The sequence below is a fragment of the Schistocerca nitens genome, chromosome 4, assembly GCF_023898315.1.
Source record: "Schistocerca nitens isolate TAMUIC-IGC-003100 chromosome 4, iqSchNite1.1, whole genome shotgun sequence".
Lineage (NCBI taxonomy): Eukaryota > Metazoa > Arthropoda > Insecta > Orthoptera > Acrididae > Schistocerca > Schistocerca nitens.
In genome coordinates, this window is record NC_064617.1 from 194,372,192 (window position 1) to 194,396,286 (window position 24,095).

The 24,095-nt window shown below is 45.1% G+C and overlaps 2 protein-coding genes across 3 annotated transcripts in view; one reads left to right on the forward strand and one right to left on the reverse strand.

Moving 5' to 3' along the window:
• The window catches only part of LOC126252287 (calcium uptake protein 3, mitochondrial-like), a 558,826-nt gene extending 536,653 nt beyond the window's left edge, over positions 1-22,173 (reverse strand). The window contains exon 1 of one of the 2 annotated variants that reach the window (XM_049953162.1): positions 22,066-22,173. The gene's annotated coding sequence lies outside the window, so the exon portion shown is untranslated. The remainder of the gene's footprint in view (positions 1-22,065) is intronic. The other variant, XM_049953166.1, reaches the window with a different exon arrangement.
• The window catches only part of LOC126252201 (GTP-binding protein Rhes), a 559,471-nt gene that overhangs the window by 398,947 nt on the left and 136,429 nt on the right, over positions 1-24,095 (forward strand). The window lies entirely within an intron of this gene.

Here is a 24,095-nt window from a genome sequence, read left to right on the forward strand (position 1 = left end):
CGACGAGCAAAAAAATGGCTCTGAGCACTATGGGACTTAACATCTATGGTCATCAGTCCCCTAGAACTTTGAACTACTTAAACCTAACTAACCTAAGGACATCACACAACACCCAACCATCACGAGGCAGAGAAAATCCCCGACCCCGCCGGGAATCGAACCCGGGAACCCGGGCGTGGGAAGCGAGAACGCTACCGCACGACCACGAGATGCGGGCGGCGACGAGCACATTACAGACGGAGCCCAAGCTCGTATAGGCCAGTGTTGAGGAAAGAAACTGGCCGTGTCGCTTCCAAAAGACCAATTGTGTGGTCGCCTTAAAAAACTGGTGTAGGAGACCCTCCAAAATCCTAAATTTCAATGGCTGGTTGTGAATTTGAACGCCATACCTCTAAAAAGTATCTCCTTCTGCAGGAGATAAATGCAAGTGTGGTGACTTCATGATGGCAATTCAATACAGGTTTTAAAAGTACGACGTCACAGAGCTAACAGGAATTAACCTTTGTTAGACGTCGCATCATTCACTCGTAGCCTGTAAAGGTGTAGCAGCCACATTCGTATACACCGCAAAACTTCCTTCAACAGCCGCCTGACTATGTGCCATTGGTAATTTCCGTAGTTTAAATTATAGTTTTTGTTCTTGACCTAGTTATCACACACAGTTCTCACGATTAGTAGTTAAACTATGCGATATGTCCTAGGACAAAGGGTGTTTATTTTGTTATCAGAAAATAAACCTTTGTCAAAGCCAATTTTCGAAATGTAATATAAGGAACAGTCCCACATTTTGGAAATCATTTTCAGTGTTTTTAGTCCATACAGCAAGCACTACTTAAGGAAACATCAAGGGAAGCTGATTATTTATTTGAGTCTCCAAAATAAAGAGTCTTATAGCATTGTTGACTGTATTAGCCTGAGGGCAGATCATTGAGGTGAAATTCATACTCTGTTATTTAAATGAAACTTTCTTTTATAGTGCGTATTCTGATAACAAATGAATTCTGAATACATTAGCTTTTACTGTCATCTGAGTTCAGTTCAGGCCAAAGTTACTGAATAGTATCTGCTATGCGTGGTTCCGTTAAGACAGCAGCCAAATACATATAGAGATTGATCCAATGCGGCCCATGTAACAGTAACAGGCTTCGTAAACTAACAATGAACCAAGGGCGCTCTCATTTGTGGATACTTAAATTTGCCGGCCTGATTGGCCGAGAGGCCCTAGGCGCTACAGTCTGGAACCGCGCGACTGCTACGGTCGCAGGTTCGAATCCTGCCTCGGGCATGGATGTATGTGATGTCCTTAGGTTAGTTAGGTTTAAGTAGTTCTAAGTTCTAGGGGACTGATGACCACAGCAGTTAAGTCCCATAGTGCTCAGAGCCATTTTTTTGATACTTCAATTACTGTCGGTCGGAAACGCTGACCGATCATCCGCACTTCCACAAATACGTCAGCTAATACAGTAGTGGAAATCAATATGAAGACAGGGTTCGAACGAAAACAACATGTAATGTCTGAAGAATACATTTATGGAATTTACTAGTAGTAGATACATATGAGATATAAACTATCATGACGGAATTACATAGTTTCTTTCATTACACGAGTAACAAACTAAGGCGTTTGCTTTTGCTGGATGGAAATTGGTATAAAGGCACTCACTGTTCTGTTGCGTTATTGCATTGTTAGTGCTTTGTCTATCCTCAGTTTTTCGTAACTACATCAAAATTTCTTTTCGGTACTGATTTAGTTCTTCCTGATTACGTCAAAATTTCTCATCGGCACTGATTTTATTAGGACGGGGCCGGCCACGGTGTGCCAAACTTCACGAGCCAGCTCTTTCGGACCGCGGGCAGACCAAAGCCCGGCCTGTCATTCGGCTTTGTTCGATCCTTCTCGGAAGTACCCGGAACAGCGCCACATGTCATCCAGCATTGCGGGTGCGGCGTTTTGCGGCCGGTACAACTCTCAGAATCGTGACTGCAGCGCTGTTTAACCTTCGCTATTTGTTTGTGATGTGAAGGACATTCACAGTTCCGGGTACTGTTTGTACAAAAAGAGGCAGAGCGACCTACCTTCACAATCCACTAAAATGAATGGGAATTACAGAAGAGAGGAGTGAGAATTATCAAACTGCGTAAGCGACGGATACTGCTTATTTGTGTGTGTGTGTGGTTTGAGGTTTTCGGGCGCTAAACAGCATGGTCATCAGCGCCCAAACACATAGAAACAGGAACACATGCGGTGAAGGGACGAAGACGGACAGCGAACAAGGAGAACGGCTAAAAGACACAGACCTGACGCAGTTCCAAATCCTCACATACAGAGGCAAAACAAGAGGAGAAGAAACGCACTAAAAAAGGAAACACAAGGAAAAGAGAACAGAAATCGAAGTGAAACAAGTAGGTAATCGTGACTGGCGGACCTCTTACCTAAAACCTGGGTGAGCCAGTCACCCAGCAGCACATTAAAATCCTCTCCCTAAAATCCGAGGCAACAAATTGGACAGGACACAAAGTCGTCTTGCAAAATAGAGGGCAAATCCGGTGGCAAGGAAACCACCGCCCTCTGGTCAGAGAATAAATGACAGTCAAGTAAAATGTGGCGGACAGTAATCTGGACGCCACAAGCACTGCAGATTGGGGGGTCCTCCCGCCGGAGTAGAAAACCATGCGTTAAGGGACTGTGCCCGATGCGGAGGCGAGTGAGAAGAACCTCATCCCGCCTGCATGACTAGTAGGACGTGCTTATTTGCTAGGGAGCGACATTATACTCTGAAGAGCCAAAGAAATTGGTACACCTGTCTAATATAGTGTGGCGCTCCTGCGAGCACGCAGAAATACCGCAACACGATGTGGCATGGACTCGACTAATCTCTGAAGTTGTGCTGGAGGGAGCTGACATCATGAATCCTGCAGGGCTGTCGATAAATCCGTAAGAGTATGAGGGGACGGACCACGTTGCAAGGCATGCCAGATATGCTGAATAATGTTTATATCTGGGGATTTAGGTAGACAGCGGAAGTCTTTAAACGCAGAAGAGCGTTCCTGGAGCCACTCTGTAGCAATTCTGGACGTGTGGGATGTCACATTGTCCTGTTGGAATTGGCCAAGTCCGTCGGAATGCACAAATGGACATGAATGGATGCAGGTGATCGGACTGGATGTTTACGTACGTTTCACATGGCAGAGTCGTATCTGGGCGTATCAGGGGTCCCATACCATTCCAACTGCACAAGCCCCACACCAATATAGAGCCTCCACCATCTTGGACAGTCTCCAGCTGACATGCAGGGTCCTTGGATTCATGGGGTTGTCTCCATACCCGTACACGTCCATCTGCTCGATACAATTTGAAACGAGACTGGGCAACAAGTTTCAAGTCATCAACAGTCCAATGTCGGTGTTGACGGACCCAGGCGAGGTGTAAAGCTTTGTGTCGTGCAGTCATCAGGGATACACGAGTGAGCCTTCGGCTTCGAAAACCGATGTCAATGATGTTTCGTTGAATAGCTCGCACGGTGATAGTTGTTGATGGCCCAGCACTGAAATCTGCAGCAGTTTGCGAAAGGATTGCACTCCAGACGCGTTGAACGATTCTCTTCAGTCGCCGTTGGTGTCGTTCCTGCAGGATCTTTTTCCGGTCGCAACGATGTCGGAGATTTGATGTTTTACCGAATTCCTGATATTCACTGCACACTCGTGAAATGGTCATACGGGAAAATCCCTGCTTCATCGGTAGCTCGGAGATTCTGTGTCTCATTGCTCGTGCGCCGACTATAACACCATGTTCTAACTCACTTAAATCTTGATAACCTGTTGTTTCCTGACAACTCCAGCAAGTGGACGAGTTTGTGATCCTGGGCTCAAAGTTAGTGTTGTGTTATGTAATTAATAACGTTGTTTTTCAGTGAATGGTACACTGTGATACATTTTTGAGTAGTTCTATAGGAGATGAAATGAATTACCGAATAAAAAAACAGGGTGCCATTTAAAAAAGTCATACCGCTGTTCATGCCCTTGTTAAAAACAAAGCTACAACGAAAGCAATCATGCTGATTGATGTCCCCCTGACGGCAAAAGAACATTTGCTTGAACATTTTGTAATTTGCATCTGGACAAACAGCTATGTAGGGTGGTCAAGATAAATAGGACACCCTGTGTATCGGACTGCTGACATCAAACGCGCTATCATTTAACTTCTTCTGTCAGTACACTGGATCTCATACTATTGCATATACACTGCTCGAAACTGTTCCACACGACAATGTTAATTTTCCTTCAAATACCGATGCCTTTGTATTGATTTCCACTACCGTACAATTACTGAGCATAAAACTGTTTATTAAAATGACTGCAATTCCAAAGGTGGCACGGGATGCTCAGTCAAAACTGGCTTTCATTTACCATCCCCTCGGTATAATGAGTCATGTCAGAGCACAAGTTTTTGCAACACATTGGTGATGGTACAAAAATTTCCTTTATACATTTTTTCCCTCTTCCTTAAAACTACTTGAATGAAAATAGGAATTATTTTACGCTGGCATTACTGAAATAAAACAGTTCACACACACACAAAACAATTTCATGTATCACTTCGAAGTGTCAAAGACACACACCCACACACACTCACTCACACACACACACACACACACACACACACACACACACATCTCGGTGCGATAATGGACAATACATAATAGTTTCTTTGGATCAAGTTTCATTTCTTTGATGAACGACCATGTTATCTTAGGCACCTCTCCAATATCTAAAACACTTAACACCTTTAATTTAACATGTACTGCAATTATAAAAACGACTTAAAATACCTGATTGGCTTAAAATAGTAAAAGGAGTGCCACACAGTTCAGGCAGATAACTCACTTAAATCTTGATAACCTGTTGTTTCCTGACAACTCCAGCAAGTGGACGAGTTTGTGATCCTGGACTCAAAGTTAGTGTTGTGTTATGTAATTAATAAGGTGTGAGGGTGGTGACTTAAATGTACACTATGTGATCAAAAGTATCCGTACACCTGGATGAAAATGACTTACAAGCTCGTGGTGCCCTCCATCGGTAATGCTGGAATTCAATATCGTTTGGCCCACCCTTAGCCTTGATGACAGCTTCAACTCTCGCGGTAATGCTGGAATTCAATATCGTTTGGCCCACCCTTAGACTTGATGACAGCTTCCACTCTCGCAGGAATGCGTCCAAGAAGTTGCTGGAAGCTTTCTTGGAGAATGGCAGCCCATTCTTCACGGAGTGCTCCACTCAGGAGCGGCCTGTGCTGCGATAGTGCCACGCAAAACAACAAGGGGTTCAAGCCCCTCCATGAAAAACATGACCACACCATAACACCACCGCCTGCGAATTTTACTGTTGGCACTTCACACACTAGCAGATGACGTTCACCGGGCATTCGCCATCCCCACACCCTACCATCGGATCGCCACATTGTGTACTGTAATTCGTCACTCCACACAACGTTTTTCCACTGTTCAATCGTCCAATGTTTACGCTCCTTACACCAAGTGAGGCGTCGTTTGGCATTTACCGTCGTGATGTGTGGCTTATAAGCAGCCGCTCGACCATGAAATCCAAGTTCTCTCACCTCCTGCCTAATTGTCATAGTACTTGCAGTGGTTCCTGATGCAGTTCGGAATTCCTGCGTGATGGTCTGGCTAGATGTCTGCCTAGTATACATTACGACCCTCTTCAACTGTCGGCGGTTGCTGTCAACCAACAGACGAGGTCGGCCTGTGCGCTTTTGTGCTGTATGTGTCTCTTCAAGCTTCCACTTCACTATCACATCGGATACAGTGGACCTAGGGATGCTTAGGAGTGTGGAAATCTCCCGTACAGACATATGACATAAGTGACACCCAATCACCTGACCACGTTCCAGGTCCACGAGTACCGTGGAGCGCCCCATTCTGCTCTCTCACGATGTCCAATGACTACTGAGGTCGCTGATGTGGAGTACTTCGCAGTAGGTGGCAGCACAATGCACCTAATATGAAAAACGTGTGTTTTTGGGGTTGTCCGAATACTTTTGATCACATAGTGAATCTGTTGAGTGTAGGCGAGTGTAATGAATGTGTGTGTAGTACAATATCATGTTGTATTCGATTATGATGAGAGAAGGGAAAGTGTGGAAAATAACCTACACCTCTCCAACTGCAGCAAGAGGGCTAACGAGCTTAAGGACCCCATTCTTGGGCGATAACCGTCAACAATGCCACATATCTTTACTGCAAGAGACAGCCCAAAAGAGCTTCGGAATTTAATACAGGGACAATGGTCCAAAGTCCTGTGAACAGGAACTTCATTCCTACACCTCTACTCCCCCTGCCGGTCCAGTACTGATGGTGAAATTTTTTTCCCACCACCAGGACTCCAACCAACTACCTCTGGGTCTCCCATTTCTTTATTGTTGCCACTTCTATTTTCTGTAACTGATGTTCAAATCAAAGTGATTTCGACAACATTGCTTGACTATATGGAGTAGTAACAGGTACTGATATCTACGTTAATTGTTTTACGTATCCTTAGCCACTAAGGTTTAGTTCTGCTATCTTTGGTATTTTGGGGGACTAAAGTAACATACACATTGATTCTGTTATGTAACATTACCTATTTGATTATACTACACGTGATCAGTCCGATTGCCTGTTATTAAGTATTATAGGCATTTTAATTGGTAGCATGGAAGTCAGGAATATATTTTTCTATACCCAAGTTGTGACTATGGATGCTCGTAGAACTGCTTCTTTAAGAATGCGTTTTCGGTTACGTGGACTGTGCGGATGTCATTGTTGGCAAATGACTTTTAATACCACTAAATACCTGTGTGTGAAATCTTATGGGACTTAACTGCTAAGGTCATCAGTCCCTAAGCTTACACACTACTTAACCTAAATTATCCAAAGGACAAACACACACACCCATGCCCGAGGGAGGACTCGAACCTCCGCCGGGACCAGCCGCACAGTCAATGACTGCAGCGCCTGAGGCCGCTCGGCTAATCCCGCGCGGCGTTATATTATATTCCACAATATTCTGTTCTGTCGAAAACAAATGACATAAGAAACGCAGCGGTAGGAGCTAAAAGCTGAACCGATTGCGTATGAAATGCCGCAGTCCCAGTACAAATACACACGAACAGAAGACTGACAACTAACAGTTCCCCAAACCAACGTTAGTTTCTAAGCCGGACAGCGGAAGAGGTATAGCGAGACCTAAGAAGAGCTGGGTTGAGGAATTGCAAAGACGGTCTTAAAATCTGATCCATGAAGCGAAGTGTGAATCCACAACTGCAGCCTGAACATAGTCCAGATATTACGAAATTCAGCAGACATAATTACCTTGAATTTTTTGGAGGGTGTCCATCTTGAGCAAAACACATTTGCAATAGCAATGTGCAGAAGGTTCTGGCTGGGATTTACGAATTTTGTAGGAATAAAGGGGACGGTAAGGGAAAGGCAGAAGTGCTGTGATGTCGGTAGATACACAAATGAAGGGTACAGAACTTGCTGCCTTTCGGAATGCTCTTCCTTTTTCAAGCTTGTAGGAAAAACATGCACACACACACACACACACACACACACACACTCAATCACATGCACACACCTGTCTCCCTCCATTGTGCTCAATCGACTGCCAGCTTTTTTCTGGCCCACAGTCAGTGTACTGGGGTGAGGCAGAACTGGGGGGTGAGGTGGGGTGACGGATGGAGAGAAGTGGGAGGCACGGAGGGGGATTAGGGGGAAGCTTCTAGCAGCTCTTGGGAGAGTGGGGAGCTGTCTGTGGACTAGTTAGGGGTGCTGGTAGAGGGGGCTAGTGACACACGACTGGGAACGCGATTTCATAGAGCAGGGTATGAGATATCAGCGCACAACTAGCTGATGTGGGAACACAAATTGGGCAGGGGTACTGGGTCAGGGGATGGTGTGCACGCACGCACGCACGCACGCACACACACACACACACACACACACACACACACACACACACATGCTCACATACTATTGGGTGAGGGATGGTGGGAGAGGGGAGGGAGCGAGCTACCTCACGTTTAGGCCAGGAAGGTTACAGGAACGAAGAATGTGCTGTAAGGATAGGTCCCATCTGTGTTGGTGGTGGGGAGGATTCAAATGGCATGGGCTGCGAAGCGCCATTGAAATCCCACATGTTGTTCTCTGCTGAAAGTTGTAGCACTAGGTGATCCACCTTATTTTTGGGAACAGTTTGGCGAAGGCCACTCATTTTAGTTGACAGCCAGTTGGTTGTCATACTAATGTAAAACGCTGTGCAGTGGTTGCAGCAGAGCTGATATATAACATGGCTGCTTTCACGGTTGACCTGGTGTCTGATGGGGTAGGATAGACCTGTGACAGGAACTGGTGTTTCTGTGCATGTTCTCCATACAAGTTTGAAAAAGGAAGAGCATTTCGAAAGCCAGCCACGTTCTGTACCCTTCATTTGTGGTCACAGCGCTTCTGCCTTCCGGTGAGTCGTCTCCTTTACTCCTACACAGTTACAATAAAATACACAAAAACCCATGAAAAGCACAGCTTGTAGTAACAAGGTATATATACAATACTTTGATTGTTTTTCAGATCTGAAAATACTGCTATAAAAATTCAAGTGTATATGTGTACAAATGGAGAAAGAGCTTTTCTCCTGTGCAAACATAAAGGAAATAAAAGCCCGCTGATGATGCTGAAACTTCAGCAGAACATGTCTGGGAAATAAAAGAGGAGGTAAATTGTGTTTTGCTCAAGGTGCCCCCCCCCCCCGCCCCTAAAAGCAAATCTAGTTGTTAAGCAAACACAGACAGAATAACTTCAGCCTCAAGATGAATATTACTAAAGTATACCTGTTTATGATTTAAAATGTCACGTGAATACTATTTGTCACTTGAATTCAATAGTTGGCCAAAATGCGAATAAAGTTGTGATTCTTGAGTTTCTCCCGGCGTATTTGATAATCAAAATCTCCACGGGTGTACTGCCGGTCTACAGTGTCCAACGGGCACAATATTTCGGCGATCATACATGTCGCCATCATCAGGTGAACTGACGGACTGAGCTCCTGTGAACGTGCCGGCACGGAGATCCGTACACTATGGCTGCTCAGGTGGAACTGGATTCGGTCGCGGCGGCGGCGGATTTAAATACCCTCCGCCCGCGGCGCGCTCACTCCGCCGTCCGCGCCCCGCGCCACGGTCGCGCGGTGGAACAGATTGCGACGGCGTCTGAGATGACGTCGGTGTGATGGCTCCGTCCGCCGTGGTCGTCACAACTATACATTTGCTCGATTTACTCTTGATTAACCCAATCGCTGGTTCCCAAGCCTTGCTAAGATTATAGCCACAGTCACGGTTTATGAGGTCTTCATTGGTGCGAATTTCGATGGCCTCTCTAACAACGCTGTCCCAGTATCTCGACGTCTGTACCAGAATCCTCGTGCGTTCATACTCCATAGCGTGATTTTCCGACAAACAATGTTCAGCGACCGCCGACTTGCTCGGATACATCAGTCGAGTGTGCCTCTGGTGTTCACGGCATCGATCCTCGACGGTACGCATCGTCTGACCAATATACGACTTGCCACATTGACACGGAATCTGGTACACGCCGGCCTTCCTCAAACCGAGGTCATCTTTGGCGCTCCCCACCAGTGCACGAGTTTTATTCGGAGGACAAAACACCGTTCCGACCCGGTGTTTCTTCAAAATGCGGGCGATCTTTCCCGAGAGTGCGCCTGTATATGGGATAAACGCAGTGCCTACCTCCTCCCTCGTGATTTCATCCATATCCACAGGTTGTGCTGTAGTGGTTGGGCGGAGAGCACGTTGAATCTGCCACTCTGAGTACCCATTTTTTCGAAATACAGTTCTCAGATGTTCCAATTCCTGGGGTAGACTCTCTGCGGCAGAGATAGTGCGCGCCCTATGTACTAGAGTTTTAAGTACCCCATTCCTCTGTGAAGGGTGGTGGCAGGTGTCTGCGTGCAAATACAGATCAGTGTGCGTTGTCTTCCGATACACCCCATGACCTAGGGTGCCGTCAGGCCTTCTCTTGACGAAGACGTCAAGGAAAGGTAGTTTACCCTCCGTTTCAGTCTCCATAGTGAATTTGATGTTGGGGTGTATGGAGTTTAGATGTGTAAGGAAGTCAAGGAGTTTATCCATACCATGTGGCCAGATGACGAAAGTGTCGTCCACGTAACGGAAAAAGCAAGTAGGTTTCCATTCGGATGACGACAGGGCTTCCTCCTCGAAGTTCTCCATGTACAAATTCGAATAAAGTTGTTCTCTATAAAACTGTTTCACCACTCTGTTATTTTTCGTGCTATAATCTGGGTTTGACCTAACCGTTTCCAATAGAGATACGACGAAACATGTAGACTACTCTTTAAAATGCAGGACACAGATGAGACCAAAAATAAGCTTTGAGATAAATAAATTATATTTTCTTCTGTGAAGTAAGCACAGCGGACAAAAATAACATTTTTCCAGGTGACTGCACTAAAGTGTATTGTATGGTACCAGACGAGGAGCTTTGTAGCCAAGCATTGAATAAAACACGGGCAATGTGGGCGTAAGCGTTTCTATTCTCAGATAGCTATCGCTGTAGCTTGCCACGACTAATCTAATTGACTACGAACTCGCGACAGCGAAAGGTGCTCCATTGAACCGTATCTTCTGATCGTGTTACAGATACTCCGGTATTTATAAAACGAAAAAAATATGTCAAATGTTTGTGTGTTGAATGACAAAATGTTCGATAGCTGAGTGTACTTCGGAAAAGCCCGAGTTTATATTGGCGAGGACGGCGTGACTCTGCGGAATGGGATTAGCGATCGTATCCCGTAATTAGCCTGCGGGTAACGAATTCTGATTACAGGCGGAAATCGGTTTTGATGAAAAAATTGTAGCGTCGTTAGCTGCTGCTTAATACGTTGCACGCGCGATGATAATTGAGTTGTATCTGTGAAAGCTGGCGTTATTTTGCAGCGGGCGGTGCAGTATAATTAGAAAGGAAATCAGCGTGTTTGTTACCTGAAACGACTGGGAGCATTCGTTATTTTTGTGTGAGTGTATTTTTGAGAAACGCATTTATATCACAGGCGTTTAAAAATAGCAGATAGCCGTTAACTTCTGCGCGATGTTGAGCTTCAGCAGTAACACCACACAGAGTGTGCCCGCTAAGGTTGTATGTAAGCACTTGTCCGTATTAACATAACAGCACTGACGGTATTTCTTCAGAAGATTATTTGCAGAAACCCGTAAAAATTGTTGTATATACTATGTTTCTTTATGCTCCACCTATCTTTATTTGTAAATGACATTGCTGCTGGCCTGCTAGGCACTTTCTGTATTGTTACTATTAGCAGGCCGCTGTGGCCGAGCGGTTCTAGGCGCTTCAGTCTGGAACCGCGCTGTTGCTACGGTCGCAGGTTCGAATCCTGCCTCGGGCATGGATGTGTGTGATGTCCTTAGGTTAGTTAGGTTTAAGTAGTTCTAAGTGTAGGGGACTGACAACCTCAGATGTTAACTCCCATAGTGCTTAGAGGCATTTGAACCATTTTTTGTTACTATTGGGATTCGCGTAACTTCAGACCAGTTGCTTTGGAGAACAGTCCGTGGGCAAGGGCAGTCTGCTCTTGAGGATTATTCTGTGATTGCCTTCTAAGTGAGTCTATGGAAAGTTGGAGTACATGCAGGGTGCGATTGTTAGATATGTCATGTGCTAGTTGTCTGTTGTAACATCGGGTTTGGTCGTTAGGGAAACGGGAGTCCACTTACAGTTACAAAGACGCTGTGATGGCCCAGAGTAAGCCAGTTAAGGAGAGTTTGGTGGAACACTGTAGCCTTTCATCACATGACAACATAGTTATTACATTACCCTCGCCGCCGATAACCTCTGCATAAGGAACAAAGAATGTAGCCCGTAGCATAAAACTACAGCCACCGGCCTTCGTCCGCAGCGCATTACACATTTCGGGCAGCCGTTCCCCTGGATGACGATGTATCTGGACGCGATCAGCGACTTGGTGCAACAAGAAATGCAATTCATCGGACCAGGTGATTCGTTTCCATCGATCCTCAGTCCAGTCTCGATGACCCTGTGACGACTGCAATCGTTATTGACGATGTCGGAGGGTCTACGCGATCCAATTATATTAAATTGACGACCGCTAAAGTTCGACGTCGACGTGTAACAACCACTCACAAACGGCACCTGGCAGCACTAGCAGTAGAGGGTACATAAAACGTGTCGGGGAGACGCAGAGAACAGTGCAGTCGTTGTCGTAATGCGGAAACTGGCATCCAAAAGCGCATGGCCATTGGCTTTCTGTCCAAGCATGGAAGCATTTCCAAAATGGCTGCTAAGTTTGTAAACTTTTCGCCTGTTCCCGTGCAGGACGACGGTTCAATCCCGCGTCCGGCCATCCTGATTTAGGTTTCCCTAAATCCCTCAAGGCAAATGCCCGGATAGTTCCTTTGAAAGGACACGGCCGACTTTCTTCACCGTCCTTCCCTAATCCGATGAGACCGATGACATCGCTGTATGGTCTCCTCCCCCAAAACAACCCGACCCAACCCCAACATGTTCCAGTGGTTAAAGTATATCGTGAATGAAATGATAATTAAATCGAAACCCTTAGCTACTAACACGTGTTGTTGATGTACATCAATGGGGACAGCTGAAAATGTGTGCCCCGACCGGAACTGTAACCCGGGTTCTCCTGCTTACATGGCAGACGTATCCATCTGAGCCACCGAGAGCACAGAGGATAGTGCGACTGCAGGGACTCATCCCTTGCACGCTCCCCGTGAGACCCACATTCCCTGTTCATCAGCGATGGAGGCTGGAATTTTCATACCAGTGCTACAACTGGACGTCCACTGAGCGACAGGCTGTCTTTTCAGATGAATCATGTCTTGTACTCCATCGCAGAGATGGCCGTTGGCGTTTGAATTGTGAGACCTCTGAAAGCAAAGGGTCCAGGCCGCATGGAGGAGCGTTATGGCCTGGGGAATGTGTTCGTAGAGTTCTCTGGGTAATTCTGGAAGATAGAATGGATCAATATAAGTATGTTTCCATCCCTGGTGATCGTGTACACTCCTACACTGTTTGATGTATTGTAGAGAAGCTGCACGGTTATCAATGGTATCTGTTCTTTCGGGAACAGATACCATCTTCATGTAGTTAAAGGCTACCCGGCCACTGACCTTCTTCTGTGCGAATGTGCATGCTTTGCGTGAACTCTTACGGGACTCGTCAGCTTAGTCTGGCGCGAATAATGAGTGAATGGGCAAATATATCTTAGGAACACTACTAATGTAGGTTGTGGACAGTTGGGAATGTGGATCTCATGGGGAGCGTGCAAGGGATGAGTCCCTGCAGTCACACTATCCTCTGTGCCCTCGGTGGCTCAGAAGGATAGAGCGTCTGCCATGTAAGCAGGAGGTCCCGGGTTCCAGTCCCGGTCGACGCACACATTTTCAGCTGTCCACATTGATGTATATCAACAACACCTGTCGGCAGTAAGGGCTTCGATTTAATTATCGTTTCATTTTAGAGAAGCTGCACAGTCATCAATGGTATCTGTTCTTTCGGGAACAGACACCATCTTCATATACCATGAATGGTCAAATGGTGCTAATCCAAAACCGGTGCCGAGGCAACTGTGGCGCACCATGGGCCATGAGTGGTAGGGGTGAACAACGACTGTGGAAGTGTTTACGGACGAAAAACTGACCACCCACGTGAACCAATGGCCTACCAACAGTGTCTCCTCAACGACCGTTCAGCACCTCTGCAGTGAGTGCCTGATTCATTCACCCATGCTAAGTGCTGTTCATCAGCGATGAAGGTTGGAATTTGCACACCAGTGCTACAACTGGGGGTCCACTCAGCGACAGGCGGTCTTATCAGATGAATCACGTCTTATATTCCATCGGAGAGATGGCTGGTGGCGTTTACGTTGTGAGACCTCGGAAAGCAAAGGGACCAGGCCGGAGGAAAGAGCGTTATGGCCTGGGGAATGTGTTCGTGGAGTTCCCTGGGTAATTCTGGAAGATACAATGGATCAATATGTTTCCATCCTCGGTGATCGTGTCCTGTTGCCGGCCGCAGTGGCCGTTCGGTTCTAGGCGCTACAGTCTGGAGCCGAGCGACCGCTACGGTCTCAGGTTCGAATCCTGCCTCGGGCATGGATGTGTGTGATGTCCTTAGGTTGGTTAGGTTTAATTAGTTCTAAGTTCTAGGCGACTGATGACCTCCGAAGTTAAGTCGCATAGTGCTCAGAGCCATTTGAACAATTTTTTATCGTATCCACTCCTACATTGTTTTTCCTCAGCACGATGGCTTCTACCAGCAGGACAATGCAACGTGTCACACAACTCACAGTATATGTGCATGGTTCACAGAGCATCAGATGAGTTTACCATACGCCACTGGCCACCAAACTCCATGTATTTAAACCCAATCGAGAATCTTTAAGATCAGCTCGAGTGGACTGTGCGAACCATGCATCCTCAGCCGAGGAACCTAGCGCAGCTGGCTATTGAACTGGAGTCTACTTGGCTCCACATCTCTGTTGGAACCTTCCAGAGCCTTTCTGGCTCTCTTCCTGCTCGTCTCGCTTCAGTCCGCGCTCCAAGAGTTGGTTATTCAGACTTTTGACAAGTGGTCAAAAATAGTTCAAATGGATCTAAGCACTATGGGACTTAACAAATGGTTCAAATGGCTCTGAGCACTATGGGACTTAACATCTGAGGTCATCAGTCCCCTAGACTTAGAAATACTTAAACCTAACTAACCTAAGGAGATCACACACATTCATGACCGAAGCAGGATTCGACCCTGCGACCGTAGCAGTGGCGTGGTTCCGGACTTAAGGGCCTAGAACCGCTCGGCCACAGCGGCCGCCGGCAGGTGGTCACATTAATGTGAGTGGACAGTGTAGTTCCTCCAATGGTGTGTAGCGTATCAGGCAGCAAGTTTACTCCAGGTAACTCGATCACCTGCTAGATTCTCAGCTTCCTCCCAGCTCATCTCCGTGGATTGCAAGAGGGACGACTAATTAGAACATTTGAAGTATTAAAACCACCATCTTAACTTTTCTATATTTTTTATTAATTCTAAATATTGTGACGTAGAAGAAGGTGTAATTACATGAATTACGAACACTAACTTCACTTAACGATGGTTTATTCAGCACTTGCACATACAAGGTCCGGCCACTGTGGCCGTTTGGTTCTAGGCGCTTCAGTCCGGAACCCCGCGACTGCTACGGTCACAGGTTCGAATCCAGCTTCGGGCATGAATGTGTGTGATGTCCTTAGCTTAGTTAGGTTTACGTAGTTCTAAGTTCTAGGGGACTGATGACCTCAACATAAGTCCCATAGCGCTCAGAGCCATTTGAACCACATACAAGAGAGCAGAGACAACTGCCTCCGACCAGAACACATACGGTATATACACAGTTACAGAACTTTCCAGTACAATGATTCTAACATTTGTGGATACTTATAGAACGTACTCGAACCGGATATAGAAATTAAAATTTTACAGTGCATGTGAGTTTTGAGCTCACGACCCTCCATGCAATAGTCTGGTATCACAATCACTCCATCGCGGTGACTGTGCTACTCAGCTTCTTCTGCGGCAATATTGTGTATGTTCTGCTAAATCAATTTATTTAGTTAATCGGTTTTTGGCTTACATGGCCCTCATTAGATTTTAACTGACTGTTGGCATCACAGACGCTACACTGTTTGTAAACAGCCATGAAAAATACGTTACTCATATGACAAATACACATAGTAAATGTCATCTTCGACAGTGCGATGGTAATGCGATTAAAAAGGTAAAAAGTTGAACTACAAATAAGTATAAAGGGAATAAACCAGGAAAACAACATTAACACTAAAGTCGAAAAACATAGCCCACATAACAATTTAAATTAAACTGATAATCCCAATAAAAGAAAAGTAGTAATTGACAACAATACTAAAGAATAGGTTGAAGAGATGATACCGAAACCGAGTAAGAGATGGAATTAACAATTGTAGCAACAGAATATACGCAATATGGAGCACATAGACAATCGTAATAAAATAAAAATAAATACAGGAAAACGGAGGAATAGAAAGAAACAGACAGTGTGGGACGTAATGGGGAAGTACTGTGCTGTGTTTGGTCATTTAAAATTAGATCAGGATTGTGGCCTAGATGTTTGTTGATTTCCAAGACTTCCAACACGTTGAGTTTTTGGCCTTTCTTATTTTAATGAAGGGTAGGACTGTGTATGGTAGTTGTGCTCTCACTCGCTGCACGTTCAGCGAATGGGTCATAATACTGCAACCTCTAGCTGCGCTCACGTTCAGCCAGCTTATGTCTCTACCGGATTAACCAATATAAAACTTATTACAGCCAGGACAAGTAATTTAGTATACTCCACTTTTGATGAGTAATTGGGTATTATCTTTCCCACTGAAAACACAATAAGCTCTGGATTTCTTCACGTAGTAGGAAACCCTATTGCTACAGGATTGCAGTGTTTCTGCTATACTGAGTGATACCTACATCCACATCTACATCTACATCTACATTCATACTCTGCAAGCCACCCTGTGGTGCGTGGCAGAGGGTACCCTGTACCATTACCAGTCGTTTCCTTTTCTGCTCCACTCGCAAATAGAGCGAGGGAAAAAAGACTATCTACTTGCCTCCGTGCGAGCCCTAATCTCTCTGACATTATCTTCATTGCGCTTACGCGAAATGTACTGGCTGCAGTAGAATCGTTCTACAGTCAGCCTCAAATAACGGTTCTCTAAATTTTCTTAATAGTGGTCCTTGAAAAGAACGTTACCTTCCCTCCAGCAATCCACGTTTGAATTCCCGAAGCTGTAATACTTGCGTGTTGTTAGAATCTACCGGTAACAAATCTAACAGCCCGCCTCTGAGATGCTTCGATCTCTTCCTTTAATCTGAGCTGGCGCGGATCCCAAACATTCGAACAAGACACAACATTGGGAGGCCCTAATGTCCTAAATGCGGTCGTCTTTACAAATGAACCGCACTTTCCTAAGTTTCTGCCAATAAGCCGAAGTAGATCATTCGCATTGATTGTGCGAAACAGCACACTACTAATACTGTATTCAAAAATTATGGCTTTGTTTTCCCTACTCATCTGCATTTACTTATATTTTTATACATTTAGAGCTACCTGCCATTCATTACACTAGCTGGAAATTTTGTCCGAGTCATCTTGTATCGTCCTTCAGCCACTCAACGACGATACCTTCCCGTACCTCACAGCACCATCGGCAATCAGCAGCAGACTGCAGAACGATTGCCTATAGAAGTCGGAGGGGTCCAAACGATACATATCGAACATGCTATAGTAAATAGATTATGGAAGTCCCGTGGCGGGAGTTATGATCAATTATTTGTGATCGTCATTTTTATCTGTTTCCCGTTGTTCCTTTGGCTCGTGTACATCATATTCCCGCCCTAATTATTTGTTATTTGATTGAGAAACCCACACGGTTTCTGTCGATAGCGAGTGTAATGTCTGCTGTTTCTCACATTTCTTCTGCAGATTGTCTGACATGGAAAACTCTAACTCCATGCGTATCCAGCATAGACAAATGTTGGACTTTTGCCGCAAATATGGACTTCTGCCGGACGAGGAAAGGAAGGACTGTGTTGACTGTGGTGCTGCGAAGTCTGTAAAACTTCGTAAGAGAAGTGTCGACGCTGAGATACCGTTGCAATTCCATTGCGGACTTTGCGGAAAGCGACCCAGCATCAGGAAAAATACGTGGTTCGAGTCCTCCAAATTATCCATTCAGACGAGCGTAATTCTTGTGTCGGACTGGAATCGAGATTACGCCTAGCAAGCCACAGCATCAGAAACTGAGTTATCCGCAAATACCGTGTGTGACCATTTCGAGTTTTGCCGATGTTGTGACTTGGCAAGACAGCCAAGCCACTATGAGAGGAAGCCGAAAGGCACGCGTTTAAGCTCACGCAGGCTGGCGTGAGGTCTGGAACAGTTAAAGGAATAGAGACTAGCAAAAAAGATACGTAGCTTCTGGAATACTTAACTTTAATCCTTAATTGGTGAACATCGGTCTGACGGTACATGCATCACAAGATAAATAGCAAATGATAATGGCGCCTTGCTAGGTCGTAGCAAATGACGTAGCTGAAGGCTATGCTAACTATCGTCTTGGCAAATGAGAGCGTAATTTGTCAGTGAACCATCGCTAGCAAAGTCGGCTGTACAACTGGGGCGAGTGCTAGGAAGTCTCTCTGGACCTGCCGTGTGGCGGCGCTCGGTCTGCAATCACTGATAGTGGCGACACGCGGGTCCGACGTATACTACCGGACCGCGGCCGATTTAAAGGCTACCACCTAGCAAGTGTGGTGTCTGGCGGTGACACCACAGCCGAGAAGTCTATTAATGGTAGTGACAAATGATGGGGTGCGAATTGGTGGAGCGAATAAAATTGTGAAGTAGACGAATCTTATATTGCTAGACAAAAGAAGCAGAAAGGACGACCTTCTAAAAGTGAAGTAGATCATATTTGGGTATTCGGTGGGATAGAAACAGAGTCGCGCAAGTGTTTCGTTGTGAGGGTATTGTCCCGAGACAAGGTGCCTTTAGTGGGTCTCATGAAACACTTCATGCTGCCTGGAACAAAAGTCATCACAGACGGGTTTCGGTCGTACAAGACTCTAAAAGCTGAAGCGCTCGACCACGAATTCGTGAACCATTCTGTGGAGTTCGTCTCTTCGGATGACGCCAGTGTCCACACCCAGAATATTGAGCTGCTGTGGAAGTCTATCAAGTCTACCACAAAAAGAGAAGGGTGTCCAGGACAAAGAGACGAACTGTACTTGTTCCAGTACCTACACTACCACAACTTGCGTTTGCAGGGAAAATTCGATTCATGTGACACTCTACCGATATGACAACGCGATATTGGCAGAGTTTACTCTACCTGCCAGGGTAGCCGAGAGCGCTAACGCGCTGCTCCGTGGACTTGGGTAGGTGCGCCGGCCCCGGATCGAATCCGCCTGGCGGTTTAACGACGAGGGCCGATGTGCCGGCCAGCCTGGAAGTGGTTTTTAGGCGGTTTTCCAGATCCCGCTAGGTGAATACCGGGCTGGTCCCCATGTTGCGCCTCAGTTAAACGGCTTGCAGACACCTGAACGCATTTGCACTATTCCACGGATTACACTCGACGCAGGCAGTTGGGGTACACTGATTCCGTCCCGGGGGGTACGGGGTGGCGGCAGGAAGGGCATCCAGCCACCCTTTCAACATTAACATGCCAAATCCGATTAACGATGGCTGACCCTGCGTCACTGCGGGACAAGGCTCAAGCGATAGATAGAATTGGCAGAGTTTACTCTGGCTATGGAAAAAAAGGAATTGCCCCTGTAGCTTATACATCACACGGACTGTCACAAGACGATAACACCGAAGATGAGTAGGGTAAGTCGTCTCCTTTGAATTTACAAGTGCTTCTTCAACGCTCTTCTTTTGTCTTTGCTTGAAGTGATAACTTCAAACATACTCATAACGCCCGCCTCGGGACTTCCCTAATCGATTTACTATCGCACGTTCGATATGTATCGTTTGGACTCCTCCGACTTCGATAGGCAATCATTGTTGGAAATTACCCATTTATGTATATAGGAAATAACAGCGGTCCTATCACACTTCCCTGGGGTACTCCTGACGATACCCTCTTCAAGGTACGGTACTGTACACCACTTGCTGCTGACAGTGGGAGGGGCAGCAGTTTCGAAACATTTTCGTGTTAATTTTTTTTTTACGTTGAAATTACAAAAACAAAGTAACCAAAAAACCTAACGCACTGTGATTAAAGATGGTTTCGCCAACGTGAATGTGGACTAAATTTTGATGGATCGCATTTGCATAGCAATAGCGCGGAACAAAAGCGTAAAAAGTTGTGAAAAGAAGCGGGTCTAGTGAAGCAGGGGATACAACCCGTCGGCTTTGACCAATGACGCCAGAATTGGCCAGAGAGCATGTATTACAGAGATGAAAGAGCTGAGAAGAATGTTCAGAAACAAAGGAATGCAAGAGTGGAAAAACTATACTTCACATTTTCACGTTAACGATATCTCGTGTTTGTATCTTAGTATTTCTCCGCAAAATACAATGGAAAGAAATGAATGAAATATATTACTGGCAAAGAATACATCATGTTACATGTATGTCACTTGTATCTCAAAACTCTTTCGAACTGTATTGCTTTAGTGCAGTTATTTGAGCTATATAGCTATACACAACATTTGTATCTTGCTCGCCAATTGACATATATAGTGTCAGTGTAAAGGCGAAGTGAAGGACGGGATACAAATTTTAGTTGTGGCGGGGGTTTCGCCTATAATATAGCAAGTGCACATTCGAAATTGTCGTACTGATACTAGTGCTGGGAAACGAAAGAAGATCGACATCTGAGAAATTTCTATTACGTACTTCACAACACGAAAATACACATATTGGTAAAATAAAACAGTGATATCTATCAAAATAGTGAAATATAGTAAAAGAAGCAAATGGAAAAGTGAGCTTACCAGACGGAATTATCGAGGAATAACCGAAGCTCGCCTAGACAGACATTAACGAAAATCACATACCCACACTCACAACAAACACAACATTACGAAACCTCTCTCTCTCTCTCTCTCTCTCTCTCTCTCTCTCTCTCTCACACACACACACACACACACACACACACTCATTCACCAAACGCCCCACCCCACTGTGAAATTAGCTGAGATATCTGGGACGTTACATTTTGCCAACATCTTTAATAAAACATTTAAAAGGCAATATGCCCGCGGAATGCTTTGTCTCCACGAATACTCGTCTAGGTGGCTTTGAAGTGTCGAAATCTGTCGTTGCCCTTTCCCTATAAGAGATTTCACCGCTGACGAGTAACCCGCTACACTGTTAGTGCAAGCCCCTGTGATAAAGATCTAAATTCAATGTTGTGGTTTACTTCACGATGTTGATAACCCCTATCCCCTAAATCCCTATATGAAGAAAACCCGTCTGAAATAACAATAGAACTCTCTGCAACCTGATCTTCAATTAAGCTAACCAAAACGTCCTTACTTCTATTTACCCCCCCCCCCCACCTCCCCTCCCCCACGGCCCCCTATATTTCATGTATTCCCCACAAACTTCCGTACAAAACGAGTACCAGTCCACTACCGTACGATTACTCACACGACATTCATGAACATAGAACCACACAGGATATCTTAAACACCAACAGTAAGTGATTTTCATTATGTCTCTCAGAGCGAGCTTAGATTTCTCGAACCACGTTCCCCTCCTAATAGATAGCCATAACCGGTCTCTGCTGCACCTCCATGCAAAGTCGTGAGTACGGCGACTTGATACACTGGTGAGGCGCATATGTTCGCCGCACTCACGACATTGGACGTATTCAGCAATGAGACCACACATTTGCAAGAAACAAATTGTGGTCAACATGTCTTCACCCATAGCTTGTCTTAAATGGTCAAGATCCAATGCAACAGACAAATCCATTCCTATAAACGAAAATAAGACACTAAAAATGTTCTACAATGACAAACTAATACTCCAAATTACCTCAATATCATTACGAATAAAATTAAGTATCGTTTGAATGAGAAACGACCAATTAATTTAATTAAATCAAACGAAGAATAATTTAAGGAATACCAAGCGATCGCTTTTAAATTCACATTCAGTTATTTTAATGTACAATGATAGCGCTTATCCGGAACACAGAACTGTTTTATTATCTATGCCTTGAAGTGAAGACATTACTATCTATGACTAATGTATGATGTCATTGGTCACAGCCGACCGGTTGTATCCCCTGCTTCACTAGACCCAAAGAAGCGTTACATAGTGGCAGTACGAAACACGACAGCGCACGCCGCGTCTAGAGGCCGAAGACGCCGAGAAGGCAGCGGTACAAGCGCAGGTGTGTAGACCTACCTGTTGTTGCGGACGGCTGCTCACGCCCACCGCACACCACACACGAACCACGCCACACCTCGCACGAGGCGACGCCCGAGGATGCGGCCGCTCCGTCCGAAATAAACGCCAGCGAGCGAGTTATGGCCGCTGGCAGCGCTTCTGAGCCGTTGCCGAGGAAACCAACAAGCGTGACGCAAGAATGCGAACGCGGCCGCCGGCACACGGCCATCGCCGTTTTTTGTTCTACACGGCTAACACGATAGAAGCGCGAAAGATAACAGTCATATATAACTTTCATGAACAGGATTTTACTGTCTGTGGAATGTTATTTAAGCTGCGATGTTAGTAAAGCTGTGCTATGCCCAAATGTGTACGGTACCCAGCGTGTGAGCTGGGATGAGGGGGCGGCGGGTAGAGGGTAACTCTCATTAGTTACCTAGGAGGAAAAGGGCAAGAGGATGGTTCAAATGGCTCTAAGAACTATGGGACTTAACATCTGAGGTCATCAGTCCCCTGGACTTAGAACTACTTCAACCTAAGGACATCACACATATCCATGCCCGAGGCAGGATTCGAACCTGTGACCGTAGCAGCAGCGCGGTTCCGGACTGAAGCACCTAGAACCGCTCGACCACAACGGCCGACGGCAAGAGGAAATTAAGCAGTAATTCCTTACGGAATAATCTTAAGGCTATCGAAAAACTGACCTTAATAATCAGCAAACGAACTAATGCCGACACTGGACAGAAAGTTACGCATCCCCCGGACACATCACACTAATACTGTCTAAAACGACCTCTAGTCTTAATAAAGGCCTCAATTCAGTGAAGAAGAGAATCTAAAAGTTTCTTCTTGTTTACCATATCTCACTGGAGACATTCATGGTTACATCCCGTAGAGTAAGATGACGATACCTTTGAAACAAGAAAACGGTAAATTTTAATTCTTTTCAGTGAAACAAGGCAAAAAAGAGAACCGTAAAATAGTTTCGCCCTGTACAGAGTGTAAATTTTAAGTTGACAAACCAGAATAACTCGAAAAATAAGCTTCACATGAAAAAAGTGCAGAATCCAAAGTTGATTATTTTCGAGGGGGACATCTGCTGGTGCTAAAATTAGCCCGCCACTCCAGCGGGAATCAGCTTTAAAATTTCAAATTTTTATTGCAGAATCAGATCCTTCATAAAAAAATGACGTACATTTGGTCTTAAACATTTGTTTTGATTCTTGGTAGTTGGCGGGGGATTCAAGAAAATCCATTTTCTCATTTTTGCGTGGAAAATGGTTACGGATAATTAAAAAATACTTACTTACTCCGTAAATTTTTATTCGCTAAAACTAAAACTCTCCTTCTCTCCCCATAGGGTGGGGTTTGAGAGAGAGGAAGTAAAGTTTTACAAATGTTGACCCAAATATTAATTTTTTCCGCAGATTCGGATAAGTTTTGTTTGTTTCGCGGTCATGAGGCCACACAACTTTTAATTATCAAACAAATCATCTGACTAGCTAACTAACTAACCAAACATCCTACTTACTAACGAGTCAACTCTTTAACTCATACAGTAAACAAAGTAAAAACTAGCTGAGGAAAAGACTAACCCACTCGCTAACCAAAGGTGAACGTATTCCCGTTTAAGATTTGGTGATCCTAAAAAGGAACGATTAGTTACGTTTTATTGTTGAGTATTTGCAAATACTTGCAAGTAAATGAATTTCGGGGTGCTTGTTTGCAGTCATTCCCCTCACCTCTCAATTTCGGCCTGCTTATTGTCCGTAAATCCCTTGCATCTCACTGTTTTATAAAATCAAATGTTCAAAGTGATGAACTCCAACTTTGATGCATTTATTGGCTCGTGTTGTAAACCCATGCACACTTCTTGATAACATGTCTGGTGTAATTGCAGCGAAAGCATCTCTTATTCTTTGCATCATGTTTTCGCGAGTGGTAGCCGTTTTCTGATAAACGATATCTTTTAGATAACTCCATAAGAAAAAATCTGACGAGGTAAGGTCAGGCGATCTGGCAAACGTATTAGGTTTGTGAGTCAG